Here is a 19232-nt window from a genome sequence, read left to right on the forward strand (position 1 = left end):
TTGTCTAGCTAGCATACTTAAGTGATTAACGTTTCAAAATCACAGGCTAATGTAAGCACGAGAAAATCTATTGCAAATGTGAAATAACCGGAGTAACTGCCGGAATAATGAATGCAAGCACGCTGACGAGTATGCATTGTGTCCTACAGGTGCCGGATGTCAGTTTGTGTGACGGAGTTCCATAATTGTTGCACTTGTTCGGTCAATACAGGGACGGTTAATGCTGGTTGCAAATAACGCTGGACCAGCCAGGGTGCGTGGGATGACCACAGGAGCGCTCCTGCTCTCATACGAAGTCACACCCCAGACCATATCTCCAGGTGTAGTTCCAGCGCATCTGACACGCAGTTTCTCTGGTGTGAAATGCTGCTCGAAATGCTGCTGCAGACACGTTGCGATGCACTACAGCCACCCACTGAACACAACTGTCTTCCCTGGCCATACTGCCACGTGACCACCCGGAGTCCGGTCTTCTTGTGACCGTGCCAACCCCCGATAACCACTACCAGCAATCATGAACAGTGGCTGCATTCCTGCCAAGTCTTTCTTCAAATGGTTCAAATGGCTCTGAGCACTATGGGACTTAACATCTGAGCTCATCGGTCCCCTAGAACTTAGTTCTACTTAAACCTAACTAACCTAAGGACATCACACACATCCATGCCCAAGGCAGGATTCGAACCTGAGACCGTAGCGGTCGCGCGGTTCCAGACTGTAGCGCCTAGGACCGCTCGGCCACTCCGGCCGGCCAAGTCTTTCTGCAATATCGCGGAAGGAAAATCCAGCTTCTCGTAGCCCTATTACACGACCTCGTTAAAAGTCGGTGAGGTGTTGACAATGGCGTCTTCATCGTCTTAAAGACATTCTTGACTAACATCAACTCGTCTCGTCTAGTCTCAATGGTAACTACATTCACGATCGTTACTGTGTATATTTAAAGCAAACCCGATTTGAATCTTCATAGTGGCGCTACTAATGCCACTCTTATGCGACTGGTGCGAAAATCTGAATAGACCTCGTCTGTCGGATGTGGAAGCACGCCTACTAACTTTCGTTTATCTCGCACAATTCCTTGGTGTTGCGATTTCTTTTCCTTCGGCGTATTAGCAATTAAAAGAAGTTGGAGTATTATTAACAATATTTTTAGGTTCATTTTAATTACAAACATTGATTACAGAGCTACTGAAATGCACCATTGTGTACTTAACAAAATGCGAACACGGAGTTTCTATTCAAGATTAAGTAATATGCATCATTTCAGTTTCAGTTTTATGATATAAGTGTTTCTAACAGTAAAAATATATCATATTTTATTTAAATTTTTCATTACTTTATGAAACATATTACTAATGTTTGGGTCAGAACTTAAGACTGTATAGAGTCATGTCGCGTTTTCAATAATATTTAGAATTACGAAAATGCAGAGAGTTTATCAGTGTCTATATGGCATTAAAAATACCTCCTACATTGTTTAGTAATAATGAGGTACATTACACATGAAAATAATGTAGTGAATAGTAACTAACGTTGGTGAATAATAAGCGTTGTAATGGCAAACGTTTGCGTACGTGTAATAGGTGTATAAGCGAGATCACTAGAGGTATGTATGTAATTCTTCAGTAGTTCGCCTTGATCTATTACATTAAAAGATGTTGATGAAGATGCAGACCTAAATGAATGACTATCCAAGAGTGCGTGTGCCTTCTGGAATTCATGGTACTACGATAGTATGTCTTGTAAGTAGGCTGTTTAGGTTTTTTTATTGGTAACGCCACCTCTGTATGAAAATCACTGGCTGTGCTGTGTGCAGTCTGTGGCTGCTTTGCATTGTTGTAATACTCGCCATTGTAGTGTTAGGCAGCTGGCTGTGAACAGCGCGTAGCATTGCGCAGTTGGAGGTGAGCCGCCAGCAGTGGTGGATGTGGGGAGAGAGATGGCGGAGATTTGTAATTTGTCATGAACTGCTATATTTATATATGATGATATCAAGGTAAATACATTGTTTGTTCTCTATTAATATCTTTCATTTGCTAACTATCCCTATCAGCAGTTAGTGCCTTCCATAGTTTGAATCTTTTATTTAGCTGGCAGTAGTGGCGCTCGCTGTATTGCAGTATCTTGAGCAGCGAAGATTTTTGTGAGGTAAGTGATTTGTGAAAGGTATAGTCTAATGTTAGTCAGGGCCATTCTTTTGTAGGGATTTTTGAAAGTCAGATTGCGTTGCGCTAAAAAAAAAAATATTGTGTATCAGTTTAAGGACAGTCGTGTATAATTGTTCAAAGGGGACGTTTCATATGGCGACCCTGCCAGGATACCTCACTGGAATCTTCTGATTTTTTTCTTGTAGTTTGTGTAATTAGTGTAGCTATTGTTTATTGCTAGCGTGTAATTGTAGAGAAAATCTCCTTTGTAGTTGCAGTCTTTCATTGTTGCACAGTAAAACAGTTGTGGCATGCATGTAGATTTGCACCAAGTATTTCGCAGCTGCAATTAACTAGATATTATTTTCAGTTCTATGTTAATGTGTTCTCTTATTCGTGCTCTTCAAATTGCGCTTTTCTGTGTTATCGTGTGAAATACTGTGACAATAATGGCGTGTGAAAAACGTATTACTAGGCTCCAAAGTAAACTGAGAAATGACAGTGAAGACGAAAGCAGTGTGTTAGCGCCGCAGAGTAATGAATTAACTAATGTTCAAAGTAGTAATTTGGTAATTGCGCATAGGGAAATGGAGCGGGCGGCAAACAATGGTGTAGACAGTGAAACAGGTAGTGAACAGGGAAGCGTTATCGATCGATTGGTCGGCAACAGCTCGCCTCAGGAATCGGGAATGACAGAACACAATATTGCAAATACTGCAGACTCAGGTTTTGGGTTCCCACCGTTTTCTCAAATGAGTCAAGACACATTTTCCACTTGTCAAAATGTGAATGTTGCCGGTGCAACTTCACTGCCGAAAAGCACTGAGGAACATGTTTCAGACACCAGTGTATTGTTATTACAATTAATGCAACAAATGGGACAAAAGCTTGAAAAGTTAGACACAATGGAACAACATCAGAGTCAAACACAGCAACAGTTAGACACAATGGAACAAAATCAGAGACAAACACAGCAAAAGCTTCAAAAGTTAGACACAGTGGAACAAAATCTTAAAAAGTTAGACTCATTGGAACAAACACTTGAACAAACACGTGAAGATTTAACTACTGAGTTACATAACATTGAATCGAAATGTCAAAAAGTCTGTAATGACGTAAAAACACAAATTTGTGAGCATTTTCAACCTATCTTTTCGCGGCATGAAAATGCATTACAGAATCACGAAGCAGCCATAAAAGAACTGCAAATTATTGTTCATGAAAATCATGAGACCTTGCAAGCTAAATTTGACTCAGTTGCATCTACCGATTCGGTTACGCAACTTGCAAAACCTCAGGAAAACTTTAAGGACACAGTAGATACTCTGAAACTTGGTTCAGAAAAACACACTGAAGAAATAAGTACACTATCGGAGAAAGTAGCTGAACTTTCGGATCAGGTCACTAACTTATCTACAAAGGTAGATGATGATCTGAATGACACAGAAGAGTATGAACAAATAAGAAAATTCAAACAAAATCAGAATCAAATTAATACACAACACCAAAGAGAAATCCGGGAAGTACAAGATCAGCTGACACAGGTAATACAAGAATTACGTATTTCAGAGGACACTGGCGCTCCAACATGGGAAGAGGGACTTAGAAACACGGAAAAGCCGCAAAATAATAACACAGGGCATTTCGGAAGTTATGAAAGAAATTGGCAATGTGCACCGAATTTTGTGATGGAACGGACGACACGACCTAACAATGACCGATATGCGACTCGCCAACATAATGATTTTGCCTATAAGCTGTTCATTACTACACGTAAATTCAAAACATTTAAGAATTCTGGCAACGACATTCATCCACAAGCATGGCTCCATCAATTCTCTCATTGTTTTCCTCCCAACTGGTCGTTGGAACACAGATTAGAATTTATGTGTGGCTACTTAGAGAATGAACCAGCTGTAAGAATGTGATCGGTCATTCACGATTGCCACAGTGAAGGAGAATTTTACCATGCCTTCCTCTCAGCATATTGGTCTCAAGCCACACAAGACCGAGTAAAACATGGTATCATAATGATGAAACATTTCGAACAATCTGAATTCTCCAGTCTTGTGAAATATTTTGAAGACATGTTGCACAAGAATCAGTACCTGTCAAACCCATACAGCCCCTCAGAACTCATCCGCATTACCTTAATCAAATTACCTGAACATTTACGGCATATTATTTTAGCAGGACGTTGCAAAGACGACATTGAAGCTTTTCAGGGACTGTTACAAAAACTAGAAATTGACACTGATAATCGCGGAACGCGAAAACAAGGACACAACAACTACAGGTCACATCCGTCACAATTCCGTGACGACAGAAACAATAACCGGACACGACAAGCCTATTCTTACAACGCAAATCGTGACCAAAACAGACACCACCCATATGACAACCACTGGCAGAGTAATAATAGTTACAGAGAAAGATCGCATTTCCGTAGTAATGACTATCACAGAGACAATCAGAGAAACAGACAATATGGGAACCAGAACTATTATTCTCAAGGGAGACAGAATACTTTCAGACGCAACAGTTCAGCGCACAGTTACAATTCAGGGAGAAATTCTCCACCACATGACCGACAAACAAGAAACTATGTAAACTACCGACATAACGACAGACCTGAATTCCATCAGAACTGGCGAGCTTCAAACAGGGCAGGGCCCTCTCGTCAAGGTGAATTTTTAGAAGTTCGGTCTCCTAATCCCAATAACGATGCGCGCCGAAACAGACAATGACCCGCACCGCAGGGAGCCACGTGCGCCGGCTGGCTCAGAGAAAAATTACATAGACGCTAACCTTGAGAAAAAAATTCCAGTATTCTTTACTGACGTATACCATATGACAACTGCATTCAAGTTCAAACTCTGAGTACTATGAAGAGTAAAGAATTTCACCACACTTCACATATAAAACCGCTTATTGAAAGGTAATCTGCTTTTTAACTTAGTCTTTGGCATAGAACTTTTCACTTTACATTGATAGTAGGCTTTGTCAGACTTAAGAAACTGTTAACATGCAACAATGTTTGAAGTTAAATATCCAGTCAAGAACCGAGAGAACTTATGTAAACAGAAATTATGAATGCATTGTTATAGTGAACAGACGACACAGTGTTATTGTGTGTGTACATTCTTGCTTGTTAGTTGCACGATTACATAACGACTATAAGGCTCACATACTTAGAACATTTACCAGTACTGCTAATGAGATTTTAATGCAACATTTTGGTTTACTTGAAATTTGGTGTATCATGAGGTAAGTACATTGACTTCTGCAGAACTTAGCTTTCGGAGGACGATAACTACGACACTTCCACACAGATTATGTTGCAACAAGACGCACATTTAGCGCTACAGGACACGCATTTGAGTGATTAATTTTGTACTTAAAACATTTATTTTTAAAGATATTTGAAGTACAATGATACAAAGGTTTTCAGTGATACATTTCATTTCATTGCTGTAATCTGCAACACCTGAGGGTATAATTACATTAATCCTCAGGGGGGTACACGCTTACTTTGTGTACCATTTGTGTGGCAACCACAAGGAACCCTAGCTAATATGGTATTTGCTTATACAACTTTACACATCGGTACCATATTTCTCTAACACATAAATTACACAGCTATCTGATCATTTAACTGAGAGATAAACATTTTTTTTACTACATCAGTGACACATGTTTACGCAATACACAGTTGGGTAACTTCACACTTATGAAACTGTATTTTGTCTGTACTTTGTAAACTGTTCATATTTTTTCGGAATCATTGTGATACTATGAGAGCTTTGAATGATGTATTTGGTAAGGGAGCATGATTTTAAAGTACGTTTGAGGTAGATGACACTATTGAAATGAGCAGAGAATTTTTTTTAGGTTTTGAAATTATTGCAGAAAGCCACGACGTTTTTGAGATTTGACTGAGGTGTTATGATGTTATTATTACGACGACGATGTGTACTATGCTGTTGAGATATGTTTATGATCAATAAGATGATGCTACCATATATGAGGAATAATAAGTATGTTGGAAACCAAGAATCGTACTTTAAAAGTTATGAAATGTGCGTAAATGGGTGACTGTATCACAATGCTGACGAATATTTTATTTGGACACTTATATTTATAGGATTTTCTTTCTACAGATTTGCAACACTAATTCTTGACCTGTGAAATATTTTTATGTGAGACTGTCACTGTAGCGGAAACTGCTGTCGTAAATATTTCCGTAAGAAAGTTAAGTGACCACCTGCACGTAATGCATCGCGGGCACCCACCTGGGCGACGGCCGCCCGAAAAAAAAAGCCATTAGCCTTTCAGAGGCGCAGGTGGAGAAAAAAAAAAGGAGAGACCATTAACCTCGCTATTAACATTCCTTTGTGGAAAGCATCGCAAATAAGACACGCTCATTACTTGGAAACATATGATTATATTGTGGAGCGCCTACTTTCTGCTACTTACTGAAATCCTTATAAACTGATGGGAAATATTCTTACATCTGCAAACCTGATAATGACAAGCGTCTTTCTACGAGAGTTGAGAGCTACTGACTTACAAAATGTCACATGACTATTGAATGATATTTGTATGCTTTGGTTTGCGTAATTGCTTATTTCATTTGATACCTGTTTTCCAGCTGTGTTACAGCATTAGTTTTATAAAATAAACTTAGATGCATTTGCTAATGTGAACACTTTCTGTCAACAGATCTATTAAATGATAATTTTGTAATCCACATTCTTTAAAAAAAGGAGCACTTGGAAAGGAAAGAACAATAAGAAGGGACTAGTAACAGTAACTGGACACATAATTTTCTTTTCAAGTACATGGTAATATTTTTTTACAATAAGTTGTTGTGGTGCACCACTTTAATTACTTAGACATTAAGATGTGATTATACATTTCCTTATCTGCATTGTTATCTTGAGTGTACTATTTTTTCTGCTTGAGCTATGTCATGTTTAGATATAAGCTGCTGTTTGCCAGGCATAGTGCTACTGAACTTTAATTTGTGTTACTCTGCTAAGCCAGATTTATTTTTTTGTTTGCTGCGCATTGCCTCATATTAGTTGTAATGTTGAATTGCTTGGAAATTTAGATTTACTGTAGCTTGCTTTGCGATTTTCCATTTTTTTTATTGCTGTTTATATTAATTGTTTTATGTGCTGCTGCATTGCCTCGTCCCTTAGTTTAGCATCTGAGCTCAGTAGATTTAAGTTAGCTTAAGAGGGGGTAGACTATATCAGAAACTAACTATTATAAATTTATAAGAAATAGGATACTGTACAGTGGAGAAAAACTATTATTGACAGAGGATGTGAACAAAATACAGAAGGCAGGCTTAGATAGGACTTTTTGGGAATAATGATGAACAAAGGGAGATCTCCATGCAAAATACTGCAGTAAAACAAACCCTGTCCTTTCCCTTTTGTGTTATCCCACTATATGTTTGTGTACCCTTGTGTATTTGTTTTCTTCCTGTCTCTGTGTAGTTTCATAGAATTTTTTCTTCTTTTAATATTAAGCTACATTCACTATGATGAGGAATACTGTTATCCTCGAATATAATTGGCATTAATAATATGTTATTTACTTTGTAAAGATGTTAGACATTATTAATTCCGTTCTGTTTAATGCTCATGTGTGAAGTTGATGTTTCAAAAGTTATTGTGATCTTTTATGTATGTACTCATGTCATAATTCCACTGATGTATATGTTAGTTCGATTCTTTTGTAAAGCCTGTACTACAAATGTTATCTGTATTATTATGTTCTTTAATGATGTATTTTGTACCTTTGTTATTGTATTTTTATGTTACCAAATTGTAATTGTTACCAGTTCTTCAAATTAAGTAACATTTCACTGCACACGTTTCTGTTGGTCATAGTACAAGGACAATATGTGAGAAGTAGGGACTGATAGTGTTTGCACGTGTGTTAATGATTCAGCAAGGGACTGGATAACAGCATTGCTAGATCTAAGGACAATTCCAGAAACTTTGTGAGTGCACAAGTGGTGGTTTATGGACTTGCTATATTGTCTGCAAGACTCTTCGATGGTGATTGTGCACCTGCACATTTGCAACAGATGGCTGCTGGCCGTCTCTACCAGGACTACAGTGGGTCTGCATCTTTGATGGCCCACCAATTGCTACAAGGACTGCAGTGGGTCTGCACCTCTGGTGGCCCACCAGTACCGTAATTTCTACCAGGACTACAGTGGGTCTGCTCTGTGATGACCTACCTACCATTATTCATCAAAACTTCGACTGACTCTGCAGTGGGTTTGCTCTGTTGTGGCCCATTACCTGTCAGCATGTCGAGAGTCAGCACTGTCTTTCCGTTGGAAGGACAATACTACTTCTTCAAGACAGCATGGAAATCCACTACTTCTGTGTGCATTTTCTTTTACTGCTCAGACTTTGAGAAAAACACTGCTATTTTACTGTGATGAATCAGGACTATCTTTATAGACTGTGACCAACATTGTATCAATAAGTGTGTGCCTTTGATTTCTTTGTTATTGTAATTGTGAAAAAAATTTTAACAAATATGTATTGGCCAATGCCCAAAAAAATTTGTAAAATTTTTTTTGTGGGGAGCATGGGGGCTATGTAAGTAGGCTGTTTAGGTTTTTTATTGGTAACGCCACCTCTGTATGAAAATCACTGGCTGTGCTGTGTGCAGTCTGTGGCTGCTTTGCATTGTTGTAATACTCGCCATTGTAGTGTTAGGCAGCTGGCTGTGAACAGCGCGTAGCATTGCGCAGTTGGAGGTGAGCCGCCAGCAGTGGTGGATGTGGGGAGAGAGATGGCGGAGATTTGTAATTTGTCATGAACTGCTATATTTATATATGATGATATCAAGGTAAATACATTGTTTGTTCTCTATTAATATCTTTCATTTGCTAACTATCCCTATCAGCAGTTAGTGCCTTCCATAGTTTGAATCTTTTATTTAGCTGGCAGTAGTGGCGCTCGCTGTATTGCAGTAGCTTGAGCAGCGAAGATTTGTGTATCAGTTTAAGGACAGTCGTGTATAATTGTTCAAAGGGGACGTTTCAGTCTAAAGAAATCGTTCATTAATATAAGTGACGCTATGAACATCACAATATATGTTCGATGTTTCAGTAGTGAATTACGTTTTTCCATTAGCTCTAAATATATAAAGAACTAGATTATCAGACTCTATGCAGACTTAATAGTTCCACAAATTTAAGGAGGTAGTAAGAAATGGATTACCTCCTTCTCTTACTTTACGAAAGAAGTTATATCATCTAAGACCCTCTTGTTGTAAGACCTTGAATGCCAGCGGAAAAGTGAAATTAACACGTAAACACTTAGGACAGCTAGAAAAGCAATAACATCTCAGATATGGGTGGAGAACTATTTATATCTATATCCCCCACATAGATCGTTCAATCTTAGGAACTTGGAAACCTTGAGCCCAGCTCTGGTTTGTCTGCCAGGCAAGAGATCGAGCGGTTGAGGGTGTGAGCGCAGCGCAGTCAGCAGGATAGCCGGAAAGTGTGAAAAACGGCGTTGCTGTCCGCAGGCTGAGAAGGGCCGAAGACCGGCTGAAATTGGAGACGGTTCCGAGTCTGGAGGCTTAGGGCTAACTGCAGCAAGAACGATCATTACGGTCCGGAGCGGCGCAGGTGTGACGTAAGACCAACCAAAGGGCTTTACGGATTGCAAATCTGGTTAGCACCAACAGGTAAACTGCTTCTCGTAATTTTGATGGAAAAATATATTCTGTTAACGCACTAGTACAGTTTCCTGTCACGCAGTAGATAACCTGGTCAATTTTCTATTAAATACACTCCTGGAAATGGAAAAAAGAACATATTGACACCGGTGTGTCAGACCCACCATACTTGCTCCGGACACTGCGAGAGGGCTGTACAAGCAATGATTACACGCACGGCACAGCGGACAAACCAGGAACAGCGGTGTTGGCCGTCGAATGGCGCTAGCTGCGCAGCATTTGTGCACCGCCGCCGTCAGTGTCAGCCAGTTTGCCGTGGCATACGGAGCTCCATCGCAGTCTTTAACACTGGTAGCATGCCGCGACAGCGTGGACGTGAACCGTATGTGCAGTTGACGGACTTTGAGCGAGGGCGTATAGTGGGCATGCGGGAGGCCGGGTGGACGTACCGCCGAATTGCTCAACACGTGGGGCGTGAGGTCTCCACAGTACATCGATGTTGTCGCCAGTGGTCGGCGGAAGGTGCACGTGCCCGTCGACCTGGGACCGGACCGCAGCGACGCACGGATGCACGCCAAGACCGTAGGATCCTACGCAGTGCCGTAGGGGACCGCACCGCCACTTCCCAGCAAATTAGGGACACTGTTGCTCCTGGGGTATCGGCGAGGACCATTCGCAACCGTCTCCATGAAGCTGGGCTACGGTCCCACACACCGTTACGCCGTCTTCCGCTCACGCCCCAACATCGTGCAGCCCGCCTCCAGTGGTGTCGCGACAGGCGTGAATGGAGGGACGAATGGAGACGTGTCGTCTTCAGCGATGAGAGTCGCTTCTGCCTTGGTGCCAATGATGGTCGTATGCGTGTTTGGCGCCGTGCAGGTGAGCACCACAATCAGGACTGCATACGACCGAGGGACACAGGGCCAACACCCGGCATCATGGTGTGGGGAGCGATCTCCTACACTGGCCGTACACCACTGGTGATCGTCGAGGGGACACTGAATAGTGCACGGTACATCCAAACCGTCATCGAACCCATCGTTCTACCATTCCTAGACGGGCAAGGGAACTTGCTGTTCCAACAGGACAATGCAAGTCCGCATGTATCCCGTGCCACCCAACGTGCTCTAGAAGGTGTACGTCAACTACCCTGGCCAGCAAGATCTCCGGATCTGTCCCCCATTGAGCATGTTTGGGACTGGATGAAGCGTCGTCTCACGCGGTCTGCACGTCCAGCACGAACGCTGGTCCAACTGAGGCGCCAGGTGGAAATGGCATGGCAAGCCGTTCCACAGGACTACATCCAGCATCTCTACGATCGTCTCCATGGGAGAATAGCAGCCTGCATTGCTGCGAAAGGTGGATATACACTGTACTAGTGCCGTCATTGTGCATGCTCTGTTGCCTGTGTCTATGTGCCTGTGGTTCTGTCAGTGTGATCATGTGATGTATCTGACCCCAGGAATGTGTCAATAAAGTTTCCCCTTCCTGGGACAATGAATTCACGGTGTTCTTATTTCAATTTCCAGGAGTGTAGTTAATTATTCGATTTGTATGTTATTCGTATGGAAGGTGATTTAGTGATTATGTTGAAAAATTTCAGGTTGATTGAAAGGAGTAAATGTACCCACCTGACGTAAGGGACTCTGGTCCCGAAACGACCGAGTCGAAGGCTATAAGCGAAAATCGTTCTGAAACCTGCCAGCTTAAATGCACCTATATACACAGTGCTCATCACACACATGCTATCCAAGCTGCTGAAACATATCTCCTTGCTATTCGTCAACGGATGTGGTTAGAAGATCATGGAGCCCCAGCTCAATGTGTACTGAGGATTCTTGAACACGAGATTTCGTGAATACCTGGATCAGACATTCCCTGAAAAGTGGATAGGCAGAGGAGGTCCTAGTTCGTGGCCACCACGTTCACCTTATCTCACCCCACTTGATTTTTTCTTGTGGTGCCACGTGAAAAATCATGTGTAACCGACGCCTGTTGAGCCTAAAGAGGATCTCATGACAAGAATTCTCGCTGTCTGTGACTACTCAAACGACACCGGTAGTACTAGAATGGCAATGGCACAACTTTGTGCGAAGATGCCATATGTGCACTGACACTTGGGGATGCCATTTTCAACGACTATTGTAAATGTAGCAGCTTGTGAAGCTTGTGCAGCTAAACGGAATTCATAATTGCTGTAAGACAGACTTCGGATTATCGGCCTCTCTGCCACCTAGGTACGTGCACCAGTACTAGCCCATCAGCAGTAGAAATTATCTGATGGTATTGGGGAGGGGGGGGGGGCATTCAGCGAGAGTTCTATACCATAATCGGGTTTCAGAACTTGAAGCCTTAATAAGAGCGCTGCACAAGGCTGACGCGGAACGTGAGCAAATTTTTCCTTCTACCTTTCGATTCGATCCTTTTTGCGGATCCATTACCTCAGACTGATACATTTACCCTTCTCTATCACCCCTGAAAGCACGTAACATCATCATGGAAGCACCTTATACACATACTGGCAAATACTGGCAACCATCTCTTCTTTCATATGGAGCGAAGCGACCTAGGTGTTAGCAAACTGGCATTCGGGAGGATGATGGTACAAATTCGCGTTCGGCCATCTTGAGTAAGATTTCCTGGGATTTCCCTAAATGACTCCAGGAAAGTTCCGAAATGATTACTTTGGGAAAGGACATGGCCGATTTCCTTGCCCTCCTTGACACATTCTGGCCTTCTGCTCCGCCTCTAATGGCCTCCATGTCGACGGGACGTTAAACCCTTATCTTCCTCCTTTTCTTCTTTCATATGGACTTTCATGAATTAATATGTTACCAAACGTTCTTAAGACTTTGGATTGTTGTTTACTTATTAATTTTCGCGAGGAATAAAATGAATAGAGTAAGTATGTTTAGCCGTGGTCGGGTCGCGTTCATGCCATTTGTTCTTTGGCATTTTGTCACAATCGAGTGGCGTCTTGTTTCTCCCGGAATTACTACCATAACAAATTGCTGACTTGCCTCAGTCAGTGGCAGCAGCAGTGCTTATCGATACTAGTACTGCTGTAACATCTTTGGTGTGGTCGCTATATTTCCATATCGTGGTGTGTGTGGCAGCCGGGTGGTTGGGACACAGCAGCGAGGAAGTATCCATGGCACGAGGTCAGGCTGGGGCCGCTGGCGGCGTGGTGCATGCGCGGTCAGATTGTGAGGTGCTAGCTGCGAGAGCTAAAAAGTTCTTTGCCCACCAAACCTGGACACTGGAGCTGAGTGATCAGTTGACCTGCTATGAAACATCAACTGCTGTGACATCTCTTTGTTCATTGCCAATTGTTATTTCCTTGGCCGTTCCGGCTTGTAACAATGTATGGTATGTTGGAGTCATCGAAATTTTGTAGCTGTCTGCCTGTATAGTCTTTAACTATTAACTTGGTTGTTACTTATCAGTGAAATGCACCAACGGTGTTTTCTGCCTTGAGGCCGTTAACGCCCCAGTTATCTGCCCTGGTCGTTAGTGTAGTTTTCCAGCAGTGTGTTTTCCTCGCCATGTTGATGCTGTCTTGCACGGCGTGTAGTTCGACAGCCTTTTAGTTCTTTGTTCGTATTTTTTTCTTAAGAGTGGTTATTGTGCCTTGGCTGCTTTTAGATGCCAAGTTTGAAGACGTAGTGTGGCTGGTATCTTCGTCCTCAGCTGATATTTTCCATCGTCATACCATTGGTCGGGTAGAAGGGAATTGGTTAGAGTTTTGGTCGGTCTTTCAGCCGTCTCTGGGTCGGGTTGCCATCCAGTTATTTAATCTTACTCTTGGCTGCCTGTCTCACCCCATCTTACATTAGAGCTACCTCCTCAGGCTGACCCTTGGAACACTTCTGAGCACCACCGTTCTGTTGGTTTTAGATTGTGATTTTCATTTTAGTCTGATGTACAGCGCGAGGCCGTCAGCTGACTATTAATTTATTTTGTTTTAATTTTAAATAAGACCTTCAGCAGAATAAATTAAAATTTGAAGATTGATTTGTTTGAAAACTAAATTTGAGAAAGTTTGTTTCAACTGAAATTATTGTTATTCAGGCCCTAAGTCCTCAGTTGTTCAACGTCCAGTGCGTGGCCTTCAGCTGGACATTTACATGAAATATTTTTAACATAAGGCCTTCAGCTGTTTTAAGTTAAAATTTTGAAAATTGATTTGTTTAAAACAATTTTTTTTAAAAAGTTCTCTATCTAAAATTCTGGTTATCCGGGCCCTAAGCCTTAAGTTGCTCAGTGTCTTGTGTGTGGCCTTCAGCCGAGTATTTAAGTCAATTTTTTTTAAATTAAGGCCTTCAGCCGCGTGTGTTCTTTAAAGTAATTTTTATAACTTGTGTTCAGGCCTTCAGCCGTATTGTTTTAATTTGATCCTTTTAAGGCAATGTGTAATTAAGTGGTTCTTAGGAAAATAAAGTTTGTGTGTTTGGTGCAGCTAACAGTAAGTGATTATGGCCCCCTCCACAACCATAACCTGATCCGCTCTATCCTGCAAAACCAGATTTCATATATGACAGGGCAGAAATGACTAAGATTAAGCACCGCGTGGGATTAGCCGAGCGGTCTAAGGCGCTGCAGTCATGAACTGTGCGGCTGGTCACGGCGGAGGTTCGAGTCCTCCTTCGGGCATGGGTGTGTGTGTTTGTCCTTAGGGTGATTTAGGTTAAGTAGTGTGTAAGCTTAGGGACTGATGACCTTAGCAGTTAAGTCCCATAAGATATCACACACACTAAGATTAAGCAGCTGTAGTTGATATCTGATATTAAGGAGGCAACACTGTGTTAAGCGGCGAAGTATTCCAGTCAGATCCCCTAATATTTGTTGTCTGAAACCAGCACGTTTCCTGAAAGATTTGGCTCTAAGTGGTATGTTTGCGAGGAAAAAATTAACATGAGTATCACAGATTAGATTGATGGGCGTTCAGCAAACATGAACACCAAGCAAGCAGTTTTCGATGAAAATTTCGACACCGTTCCCCACATGTATCCAGGTATCGCCCTGCTGAAAAACAACATGTGGAGTTGCCTGAAGGAAGGGCAGCTCGGTTGGCTTTGTAGTCAAGCTAAAAGGATCTGTTGCCAGTCGTATCGTACTCAGTAGGTGTCAGTCGGGATCTCGTGACTCCTCCAATTAACATACATGCCAACTGTTCCCTGTATTGTAAGGGCAGTGACGAAATGCCTTAGAACAGACTGAATCAACACTCGTCCGAAAATATTCCGTAACTCAGTCCACAATTAAGGCTTTTAAACGTCGGTTGCTCTGTAGCAAAATGTCCATAAGTCCTGTACGAGTTCTGGAGAGGGGAAGTTGACTTCATGGTAAACATACACTGATCACCCAGAACATTATGACTACCGATCTCCTGTCGATATAATCCCTTCCAGGCGATAGAAACGTAACCTGGAAAGGAGTCACTGCTAGTCAGACACACACACGGTACACATAGTATGCTGTCCGTATTGTAGAATGGGGAAGGCTTGCGATCTATCTGACTTTGACCGAGGGCAGATTGTGGTGGACCGGAGGATCGGCACGAGCATTTCGGGGACTGCACGACTTGTTGGGTGTTTGAAGAGTGCTGTGGTGAGTGTCTACAACACGCGGCGAAACCAAGGTGAAACCACATGCAGACATCGTGGGATTGGGCGGTCACTCTTCGTTACAGATGTAGGACGTCGTAGGCTTGGCAGACTGATAAAACAGGCGGCGAACTGTGGATGAACCATCAGACTTCGATGCTGGGCAGTGTAAAAATGTGTCTGAACACACAGTGTCCCGAACACTCCTAACGATGAACTTCCGCAACCTATGACCCATAGAAGTGCCAATGTTAACTCTACGACATCGGGAATTACGAGTAGTATAGTCACGTCATCATCGGCGATGAAAGTTGACGCAGTGGCTGAGCGCTGTATGGTCTGACGAATCTCGACACCTTCTTCATCATGTCGATGGTAGGGCGCGAATCCGTCGTCTTCCAGGGCAACAGCGCCTTGAGCCCGTATTGCGGGATGAAGACAAGCCGCCGGCGGCTCCATTACGCTCTGCGGAACATTTACGCAGGCATTCACGTATCCAGTGGAGCTCATGCTAGACAGCATGACGGCCGAGGAGTATCGCACACTGGTTGCAGACCACGTACACCCCTTCCTGACAATCTTGTTTCCCGACGGCAGTGGCATTTCATCAACACAATAATGCGCCATGTGAAAATGCCAGAAGTGCTGGGTTCGGGGAACACATTGGTGGGTTCCAATTGATGTGCTGGTACCCTAACTCGCCAGAGCCGAACCCGATCGAACACATCAGGGATGTGACTGAACGTGGCGTCAGAGCTCATCGCCCCCTCCCTGGAATTTAGGGGGATTAGGTGATTTGTATGTCAGATGTGGTGCCAACTCCCTCCAGTGACCCACCAAGGCCTCATTGCTTTCAAGCCACAATTCGTCGCCTCCAAAGGTGGGAATACCGTCTGTGAGGTAGGTCGTTATAATGTTCTGGCTGATCAGTGTATCATCAGTCATCTTAGCAGAAGAACGCACTGAACTGTCGACACAATCAATACCACAAATGTTGCAGCGCTCTAACTTGGAAGTAACACTGTAGTCTAAGCTGTACCATTCGCTATAGTCAGAAGAGTTCGGCTAGAGCTGCCGGCGCGGTGGTTCAGCTGGATAATACTTTGTATGGATATGGAATGGCGATACGCCAGGGACGTCACGCAGCTCACAAGCCACGTATAGAAGTTGTTTACTCTGTGTTACGTGGACCCGTTTATTCTTCACTGGCTGTTTTTCTGTTACGAAGTTTTCTGTTCTTCTGTGTTAGCTGTTTCGGCTGCTGACCAGTGAAGATGATGTCGAGAGTTCAACAAGGCAACAAGAAATATTCAGCCGAGTTGAGTAGAAGTACGCGAATAGATCGTAGAAGTAATCGCAATCAGATCAGGTACCCACTGCTTACTATGACTCGCAGCACAGCTGTTTTTCGTGAAGCTGTAAAAGATGTGGCGCTAGAAAGGATTCTGCTCAATCATAGAGAGAAAGTCGAATTTCATCACCGCGAAGCATCGGTGAGTCATGATTTCAAACGCTGAAATTTAGTATAAAAATCAATGTGCGCATATTTAAAAGGTCCCTTGAGGCTGAGATTTGTTGCCGGCCGCGGTGGTCTCGCGATTCTAGGCGCTCAGTCCGGAACCGCGTGACTGCTACGGTCGCAGGTTCGAATCCTGCCTCGGGCATGGATGTGTGTGATGTCCTTAGGTTAGTTAGGTTTAAGTAGTTCTAAGTTCTAGGGGACTGATGACCACAGCTGTTAAGTCCCATAGTGCTCAGAGCCATTTGAACCTTTTTTTTTATTTTTTTTTTTTTAGATTTGTTAGTTAAAAGAGATTTTATCGAGGTACCGGGAAGTGAAACAAATCCGTTACGGACGTTGTTCTAACCAAAGTTAATTGAAGTGATTTAATGGTATCATATCGCTCGGGAAGAAATTCTTTCCCAAGTAATTGTTTGTGGATACAAGGTGCAGATAAGAACATGTTTTATCTGTAATGAAAGTGGGTGGCAATGAAGAAATTGCCCAAGTCGAGTTTTCGTCTTAAAAAGTTCATTCGAGTGACGGAGAACTACGTGATGGATACGAAGAGTCAGTCTTTAGCGTGGTATTACAACAAGAGCCAAAACTAGCAACTGTAGGTTTTTCTCATTTTCCCGTAAAACCGAGAGCAAAAAATCCAACCCCTTATACGTGATGTGCAGCCACTGAAAAAGAAGATGCGTCCAACATGCGACGGAAGCAGCACGAAGACATACCCGATTTAGCAAAAGTTGAACGGAAAGAGAGTCCAAAACTGACACTGAAACGAAAGTTTCAAACACTACAGTAGAGGCAGTCGTAGCAGTAGCTCGGGACGTGACACTGCTCAACACGCGGGCAGCTGTTGGACAACAACCTGCAGAGGACAATTTGCCACCCCGCGCGCCGCACCAAGTAGCCAAAACAAAACAAGCAGAACCGCAAGTGCGAACTCTCGATAAGCAAAACAAGGAAAGCAGTGACTGTGCACAAACAGAAATGTGTCCATCCCAAATCCAAAACAAACACGACAAAGACTTACAGGGGGACCGTACGAATTTCCTCGCACCGACTCGATCTATACTGACAATGTGGGCAGGGCAAGACAAGGACTTCAAAATATGCAAATAGGAAGTCGCAACTCTCGACCGTTTTCGACAAAATTGAGTTTGAAAATTTTAGGTGTGCTTTTATACTTTGTGTGACCGTCTTTAGTGAAAGAGTCCGCAGCCGAGCGAATAAGCACTTAGTTCAATAGCTGTGAGATCTATGGATCGAACCACATGGTCGGTACTTTCTTTTCCTTTTTTTCATTCCGACAAAATTCTTCCAACAGATTTATTATGGTTGTGCAAATTTTTAATATTTAATGATTTATTTATTGTTTTCATAATCATTACCCCGAAAAAAGGAGAAGAACTTATCCTTCGTTCGGAGATTGGACACAAAAACGTGATACTCAAGAATTTTAAACGAAATTAGTATAGCCATCTTATTTGTATTATTGTGTCTGTATTTGTGATAAGGATAAGGTGTAACCTATGGAGCACTGCACGAATCAGGATGATATTCATCTTATAAACATGGAAATTAATAATTATCTCCTAAGTACAACACATGCAATGAAAGCCACATTTTTGCAAGTGCGTGATCATTTCAAAGTGTGATTTATAAAAACAAACTTGGTTTACATTCATAAACGGTTCTTGATCATCACAAAATTTCGTCGCTTACCATGCGTATCTGTTGTTAGAAGTACGGGAATGAGGCAAAAAAATACCGGAAGCGAAATTCGATCCAATGGCTCTGAGCACTATGGGACTTAACTTCGGAGGTCATCAGTCCCCTAGAACTTAGAACTACTTAAACCTAACTAACCTAAGGACATCACACATATCCATGCCCGTGGCAGGATTCGAACCTGCGACCGTAGCGGTCGCGCCGTTCCAGACTGTAGCGCCTAGAACCGCTCGGCCACCCCGGCCGGCCACGACCTCAGGAGCAAGAAACCAAATGCTTCTTCGCTCGGATATGGACTCCTTGAATAAGAGCGACAATACGAAGAATGTAAGTGCATCTAAAATACTCAAACTCGATCGTCTCGAAAACGATTGAGAGTTGCACATCTCTGTTTGCATATGTTGAAGTCCTAGTTGTTCCCTACACACCCTAGGGAAGTTCGCACAGTCCCCTTGTTGGCAACATCAGACAAGCAGGAAACGGAAACGAAAGCGGAAGCAGATTACCTGTAGGGAAAAACAC

The sequence above is a fragment of the Schistocerca americana genome, chromosome 1 (assembly GCF_021461395.2).
Source record: "Schistocerca americana isolate TAMUIC-IGC-003095 chromosome 1, iqSchAmer2.1, whole genome shotgun sequence".
Lineage (NCBI taxonomy): Eukaryota > Metazoa > Arthropoda > Insecta > Orthoptera > Acrididae > Schistocerca > Schistocerca americana.